This window comes from Scylla paramamosain, chromosome 2 (genome assembly GCF_035594125.1).
Source record: "Scylla paramamosain isolate STU-SP2022 chromosome 2, ASM3559412v1, whole genome shotgun sequence".
Classification (NCBI taxonomy): Eukaryota; Metazoa; Arthropoda; class Malacostraca; order Decapoda; family Portunidae; genus Scylla; species Scylla paramamosain.
Window position 1 is genome coordinate 5,213,884 of NC_087152.1, and position 8,617 is coordinate 5,222,500.

Here is an 8,617-nt window from a genome sequence, read left to right on the forward strand (position 1 = left end):
GAACCTTTCTTTTTTTTTTTTTTTTTAGAAAAAGCGGGGTGAAGCGAAGTAAGAGTGGGGATAGAAGGATATAGTGAGAAATATTGAAGTATAGTAATAGGTAACAGTGTGTGGGGAGTCCACGTTGCTATTGTTGGTATCGAACCATATCATATGTTCATATGTGCACGAATGTTGCATGACACGTCAGTCCAAGGACTTCTCAACTATCTACTATTTCTTCACAGCGGCATTAACTTTTGTTTGTTGGTTTATTTACACATTTGTTGTTATTGGGATTTTTTTTTGTTGTTACATATTTATTATTTTCATCTCGGCTTCTCCCTTTACCCCATCCATGTTATTGATCCATTCTGGGTCTAATCACCATAGACAATATAGGATGCATTCATGATATCACTGACAGTTTCATACAGTATCTTATTTACGGAGGATGTGAAGGAAGTAGTAAATTATGAATCGATGGCAACAACACCACGAATGATGGATTAAAAAAAAAAAAAAAAAAGGCGACGCAACATCGAAGAGATATGGTCATATATATATATATATATATATATATATATAATATATATAATATATATATATATATATATATATATATATATATATATATATATATATATAAAGAGAGAGAGAGAGAGAGAGAGAGAGAGAGAGAGAGAGAGAGAGAGAGAGAGAGAGAGAGAGAGGAGAGGAGAGAGAGAGAGAGAGAGAGAGAGAGAGAGATACAATAAATGTCATTTGATGATACTTTGTCATCTTCATCAGTAAATGCTACCAGTTTAAAAGTAATACTCCAAACAGTAAGATGCAGAACCTGCGAAGGGCTGTAGTTACATATAATGTATTGGTTGAAACTGCAATAAAATTGAAGTGTATAAATGTTCATGAATGACGTGCAAGAATATCCAGTGGGTCTGTATATCTTCTCTATCGCCTTAGAGTACAGTCAAGTTCTTCCATCACAAGGAAGAGAGAGAGAGAGAGAGAGAGAGAGAGAGAGAGAGAGAGAGAGAGCATGCATATTTGTGTGTATTTTTTTTACTTGGAATAATGATGCCTATTACGCGTTCAAGTCCTGTATATCCTTTGTCATCCACCCAGTTTTCATCTCGCTTCTCATTGGACGTTGTGGGAATTCTCAGCATCGTGATTGGTGGGGGGTTGAGTTGGGGTGCACAGGAAGGACCCCCCCACTTGGGTGCTCGAGCCGAGGACCAACCGCCCAGCAGGCACCTCGCCATTCACTCACAAGATCTCGGGGAACGAAGGACTCCAGCCTCTCACTCTTGGTAAATACACTTCTCTGCTGGTGAGTTCTTGTTCTCGTCTTGTTTCGTTGGCGTAATACAAAGCCAGCGTTGAATAACTGAAAGACAATTTTTGCTTCAGTACTACCCGATATCATAAGACAGAAGCTTTGATTTACATTTTACACAAATCGCTTCATGTACGTCACGTCATTTTCTGCATTTTGTGGTGTTGTTTGACAATTACATCAACTCAAGGATTTTTCAAGCTTTACGCAAGCTTTTCACCTGAAGTAAAAAAAGAGGCAATGACGTTATGAACAATGTACACTTCTGATCCATATGTTGTCCATAATATATAGTAGTGATGTATTAGATATTAAATTTTAAGGCCCAGCGAGAGCGGAGCTGGGTATTTCCTTAAAAATGCGGTTGCAGATAAAAGTGCAAAGGTTAAAAATAACATTTACGGTTGCGGATTAGTTTTACCTACATATCCATGGTAGTGGATATGGATATTTTTTTTACATGTATCAGTTTATTTATGCAGTGAGTGATATTAATGATGTATTGGATATCCGCAGTCAAAATACTTTCTGCATTACGATCCGAATCTGGGTTTTAATGTAACAAAAGATCCGGGTCCACCATCGCATCGAAGGAGACGCGGAGTGTGTGTGTGTGTGTGTGTGTGTGTGTGTGTGTGTGGTGTGTGTGTGTGTGAAGACAAGTGAAGGACACTGACTATCAGTGAGCGGAAGCCAATCTTGCGTCGCGGGAGGGACACGCTGCACGGGGAGCGCGTTTTACTTAAAGCCCCTCAGCAAGCATAATAATCGTGCTGGGACAAATTGACTTACTGGCTCCTCAAGTGCATCTTTCCTCCTCACTCGCGGCCACACCAACAATGACCAGTCTCAAGAGGCTCGCCCATTTGCCTCGCCGCGCCCGGGGTTCGAACCCGGCCTTCTTGGTTGTGAGCAGAGCGTGCTAACTTTGTACTCTACGCGGTGAGATGAACATTGTTTTTGTTGTTGTTCTTGTGTGTGTGTGTGTGTGTGTGTGTGTGTGTGTGTGTGTGTGTGTGTTATTATTATTATTATTATTATTATTATTATTATTATTATTATTATTATTATTATTATTATTATTATTATTATTATTATTATTACTACTACTACTACTACTACTACTACTACTACTACTACTACTACTACTACTACTACTACTACTACTACTACTCTCTCTCTCTCTCTCTCTCAGTCATATGTACTGCATTACAACATTGGGAACGAATGCCACATATTTCAGTGACATTACATCTAACTACGTCCTTGCAGATCCATCCAGTCTACGCAGCAGTCAGTCGTATCACAGACGTCAACTGCACCAAGGCAGCTCGTGAAGATGGCGGGAACTGGAGAGACGCACCTCAAACTGTCCGTTCTTCAACGCTCCACCGTTGTCCAAGATGGAACTCCAAGTGTCTATGCTATTCCAATGGAGCAGACGGCGCGGGATGAAGACGGGCACTTTGTAAAGCTAGAGTTACGGACGTAGCATTCAGAGCAATGCAAACAAAGTTATCATGATGGTGGGGGAAACAGGTTCTGGAAAGACAACACTCATCAATGGCCTGGTTAACTACGTCCTTGGAGTTGACTGGGATGACAAATTCCGCTTCAAAATGATTGTGGAGGACAGTAACGCCAACCAGGCAGAGAGCCAGACAAAGGATGTTACTTCCTACACTCTACATCACCAGGACGGTTTCCGAACGCCTTATTCTCTCACCATCATCGACACTCCAGGTTTAGGCGACACTAAGGGCACTGAGCGCGACAAAGAAATAATGGAGCAGTTTCGCAAGTTTTTCAACCACCCCAGGAGATGCTGGCATCAGCCACATCGATGCTATTGGCTTTGTGGTTCAGACGTCCCAGGCAAGACTCTCTGTAGGGCAAAAATACGTCTTTGACAGTATCCTTGCACTGTTTGGCAAAGACATAAGTGACAATATTTTCCTCCTAGTTACTTTTGCTGACGGACAGGAGCCCGAGGTGCTAAGTGCTGTGAGGAAAAGCTGAAATACCATACAAGGAATACTTCCAGTTCAATAATTCAGCTATTTACACCCAGACGGGTAAAAACCAGAGATTTACCTCTCTTTTCTGGGAAATGGGGATGTGAAAGTTTCCAGATCTTACTGGAGAAACTCCTCCATGTCGAAAGCAAGAGCCTTGTTATTACTAAAGATGTCCTTCGTGAGCGCAAAAACATTGAAGTATATAATGAAGGCATAGAAAAGGAAATCAGAGTAGGCCTAAGTAAACTGAATACCCTAGAAAAGGAGAAGAAATTGTTAAAAGAACATGAATTTGCAATAGAAAAAAACAAAAATTACACAGTAGAAGTTGAGGAAGATGTCTTTGATGAGAAACCTAGTAATTCGCTTCTTTTTCAAGGAATGCGTAATTGTATGAAATGTAAACGCACTTGTTGCCCGAACTGCGTGGCTCACACTCTGGGGTTAGGATTACGTGAAAACTGGTGCTACGCTATGGACAAGTCACAGACATGTGTAGTCTGCCCTTCACATTGCCCTGCTGAAGACCATCAAATATGTAACTACATCTTTTATGTCACTAGGAAGAAAGTTGTAAGGACAATGGATGCAATTTATGAACGATACGAAGAGGCAAGAAGAAAGAAACTGACTGCGCAGAATGTGATTGACGAGATTCAGATGGAATATGAAGAGGGGCAGAAAAAGATGCTGCACATGGTTGTATGTATGCAGAAGTCCCTTGAGAGACTAAGGGAAATAGCTCTGAAACCAGATCCACTGAGCACTGTCGAATACATGAACATGATGATAAAGAATGAGGAAAGAACAGCAAAGGCGGGATGGCAAGAAAGGATTAGTCAGCTTAAACAAATAATGAAAATGACAGAGCAAATAAAAGATATTGAAAGAGGAAATTTTAATCCAAATCAGAAATGCGAGGCTATAGACGAGCAGTAAAGAGTGAAAAATCTTCAAAGCATTACTGAAAACTTCCATCAAGATAATATTCTATGACATTTTTTTTTTCTGTCTCTCTCCATTCCAATAATCATTTCTAATTTATTTATTTCATTTTGAATTCTCTCTCTCTCTCTCTCTCCTCTCCTCTCTCTCTCTCTCTCTCCTCTCTCTCTCTCCTCTCCTCTCTCTCTCTCTCTCTCTCTCTCTCTCTCTCTCTCTCTCTCTCTCTCTCTCTCTCTCTCTCTCTCTCTCTCTCTCTCTCTCACACACACACACTCACACACAACACACACACACACACACACACACACACACACACACACACACACACACACACAATAAAATTGCAACATGGGCAGAAATTTTTAAATTAAAGGGGTGTATTAGTCGCCCTGAGAGAAATGAAAATTGTGACAGACGATCAGTGGAGGTGTGAGGCATTCAGTGACGTAGGTGTTGTATTGCATGCATAATCTTTTACTTATTAATTATTACTACCATACTATGTATATCCTTTGTAATTTTTATATGATTAAGAGAGCAAGCCAATGTAAGGGGCAGACAAAGGCCCTGTGTATATTTATATGTGTATGTTTAAGATGACACTGAACATGTCTCTAGCAAAGTAACTTTTATATGACTAAGAGAGTTATCAAGCCAATGTAAGGGGCGGACAAGGTCCCTGTGCAAAGTTAGCAATGGAGGAGTGGTAAAGTATGCATGGAGACAACACGACTCGCAACTTCGTGGAAGCAGATTTGACTGTGGTGATAAGTTGTAGGAGTATATTTGAATTGCATTTGCTTATTTAATGCTGAGTTGATTGATTGTCTTCATGTTTTTATGTACTTGCTGCATATTATTTTCACAATCTATAAGTAAAACTTAGAAGCAGAAAGAAACAAGTATTTACTCACTTCGGTAAGAAAGAGAGAGAGAGAGAGGGAGAGACTTTAGATCATTTGATTTTGTTGTAGAAACTCACATTTTATGTGTTATTTCTTTGATGTGATCTATTTGTTCTTGTTTCTTTTCTCTTCTTCTTCTTCTTCTTCTTCTTCTTCTTCTTCTTCTTCTTATTATTATTATTATTATTATTATTATTATTATTATTATTATTATTATTATTTTGCTGTTGTTGTTGTTGTTGTTGCTGCTGCTGCTGGTGCTGCTGCTTCTACTGTTGTTGTTGTCGTCGTCGTCCGTCGTTGATCATTTTGATGTTCATTTTTCGTTATTCAAATGTTACTAAGTGCAAATGATTGATTGTCCTTAATATTACTATGATTATTATACGGAGCAGGCAGTAGACACCTGCCGAAACGATAATTACTTCCAGTGAAGTCTAAAGCACTGTTCAGGGGGTGCTGTGAACTTATCATTAAACCCAGCTGTGACCTCACTGAACGTTTCCCTTTGTGTCTCACAACACAAGGGGGTAGTCACAGCCTGCCCTCTAAAGACAACTCTCTTCCTCCACATAAAACTACAAGCACCTAATAACACACACACACACACCCTTCACTCAAAAATTTCAGAATTATCATGGCGACTCCTACACCAGCCTCGGAGTCCCCATCTGGGGAGGGGACCATAAATGTCCCCAGGTCGGACTGCCTTTCTGTCGATGACCCTAAGTGTCTTGACACCCCCTCAACTTTTTCTTCATTAATTTCTGCAACATTCGCGGTCTAAGATCTAATTTTCAATCTGTAGAACACCATCTCTCCTCTTCTAAACCTCATCTTCTTTTCCTCACTGAAACTCAGGTGTCTGAAGCAACTGACAGTAGCCCCTTTTCTGTTCCCTCCTACTTTCTCTATCCTCATTTTCGATCCAAAGTTGAATGTTGCGTTTATGTGCGCAATGACTTAACCTGCTCTCGTGCCCACACTCTTGAATCTTCCGAATTTTCCACCATCTGACTACGACTACAGAGTCACTTTCAAACTAAATTTATCTGTGCTGTATACCTCTCACTTAACTCCTCTGACTATAAGAAATTCTTTGACTGCTCAACTTCCAAATTGGAGCACATTCTGACCCTCTTCCCTTTTGCAGAGATCTCCATTCTTGGAGACTTCAATGTTCACCCACCATCTTTGTCTTTCCTCTCCTTTCACTGACCATCCTGGTGAACCAGCCTTCAACTTTGCTATCCTCCATGACATAGAGCAATTGGTGCAACACTCGTATTCCTGACCGTCTTGGAGATACGCCCAACATTCTTGACCTTTTCCTGACCTCTAATTTACTTATGCTGTCACCCTTTCTTCTCCGCTGGCCTCCTTCGATCACAGTCTCATATATGTATCTTGACCTATCGCTCCAATCCCTCCTGAGGATCCTCCTAAGCGAAGGTGCCTCTGGCGTTTTGCTTCTGCTAGTTGAGGGGACCTGAGGAGGTATTTTGCTGATTTTCCTTGGAATGACTACTGCTTCCGTGTCCGAGACCAGTCTTTGTGTGCTGAGCGCATAACAGAGGTGATAGTGTCTGGCATGGAGGGCGTACATTCCTCACTCTTTTTTCCAAACCTTGATTTAACACAGCTTATTCTCGTGCTATACTTGATAGATAGGTGGTCCACAAAAGGTATTTAAGCCTTCCATCACCAGAATCTCATGCACTTTATATTTCTGCCTGGAGCCATGCCAAGTCTGTTCTTCAACTAGCCAAAAACTCCTTCATTAACAGAAAGTGTCAAAACCTTTCAAGATCTAACTCCCCTCGTGATTTCTGGCATCTAACCAAAAATATCTCCAATAACTTTGCTTCTTCTTCTTCTTTCCCTCCTTTATTTCAACCAGATGGCACCACTGTTATCATATCTGTTTCTAAAGCTGAACTCTTCGCTCAAACCTTTTGCTAAAAGCTCTACCTTGGACGATTCTAGGCTTGTTCCTCCCTCTCCTCCACCCTCTGACTACTTCATGGTACCTATTAAAATTCTTCGCAATAAGGTTTTCCATGCCCTTGCTGGCCTAAACCCTCGGAAAGCTTATGGACCTGATTAGGTCCCTCCTATTGTTCTTCGAAATTGTGCCTCCGTGCTTGCACCTTGCCTAGTCAAACTCTTTCAGCTCTGTCTGTCAAACATCTACCTTTCCTTCTTGCTGGAAGTTTGCCTAAATTCAGCCTGTTCCTAAAAAGGGTGACGGTTCTTATCCCTCAAACTACCGTCCTATTGCTTTAATTTCCTGCCTATCTAAAGTTTTTTAATCTATCCTCAACAGGAAGATTCTTAAACATCTATCACTTCACAACCTATCTGATCGCCAGTATGGGTTCCGTCAAGGCCGCTCTACTGGTCTTCCGGCTTTCCTTACTGAGTCTTGGTCATCCTCTTTTAGAGATTTTGGTGAAACTTTTGCTGTTGCCTTGGACATATCAAAAGCTTTTGATAGAGTCTGGCACAAAGCTTTGATTTACAAACTACCCTCCTATGGCTTCTATTCTTCTCTCTGTAACTTCATCTCAAGTTTCTTTTCTGATCGTTCTATTGCTGCTGTGGTAGACGGTCACTGTTCTTCTCCTAAATCTATTAACTGGTGTGTCCTCAGGGTTCTGTCCTATCACCCACTCTCTTCTTATTATTCATTAATGATCTTCTAAACCAAACTTCTTGTCCTGTCCACTCCTACGCTGATGATACCACCCTGCACTTTTCCACGTCTTTTCATAGACGTCCATCCCTTCAGGAAGTAAACATTTCACACAGGGAAGTCACAGAACGCTTGACTTCTGATCTTTTTTTTAAATTTCTGATTGGGGCAGAGCAAACTTGGTATTTTGAATCCCTCAAAAACTCAATTCCTCCATCTATCAACTCGACACAACCTTCCAGACAACTATCCCCTCTTCTTCAATGACATTCAACTGTCCCTCTCTTCTGCACTGAACATCCTCGGTCTGTCCTTAACTTATAATCTGAACTGGAAACTTCACATCTCATCTCTAGCTAAAACAACTTCTATGTAGTTAGGCATTCTGAGACGTCTCCGCCAGTTTTTCTCACACCCCCTCCCCCCAGCTGCTAACTCTGTACAAGGGCCTTATCCGTCCATGTATGGAGTATGCTTCACATGTCTGGGGGGGTGTTCCACTCATACTGCTCTTCTAGACAGGGTGGAATCAAAAGCTTTTTCGTCTCATCAACTCCTCTCCTCTAACTGACTGTCTTCAGCCTCTCTCTCACCGCCGCAATGTTGCATCTCTAGCTGTCTTTTACCGCTGTTTTCATGCTAACTGCTCTTCTAATCTTGTTAACTGCATGCCTCCCCTCCTCCCGCGGCCTCGCTGCACAAGACTTTCTTCTTTCTCTCACCCCTATTCTGT

The 8,617-nt window shown here is 41.2% G+C and overlaps 1 long non-coding RNA gene across 1 annotated transcript; it reads left to right on the forward strand.

Moving 5' to 3' along the window:
• Positions 1-795: 795 nt before the first annotated feature.
• LOC135108984 (uncharacterized) lies at positions 796-3,682 on the forward strand. Its single transcript, XR_010272525.1, has 2 exons — positions 796-1,315; positions 2,594-3,682. It is a non-coding gene; the product is annotated as an uncharacterized LOC135108984 (long non-coding RNA).
• Positions 3,683-8,617: the final 4,935 nt, after the last annotated feature.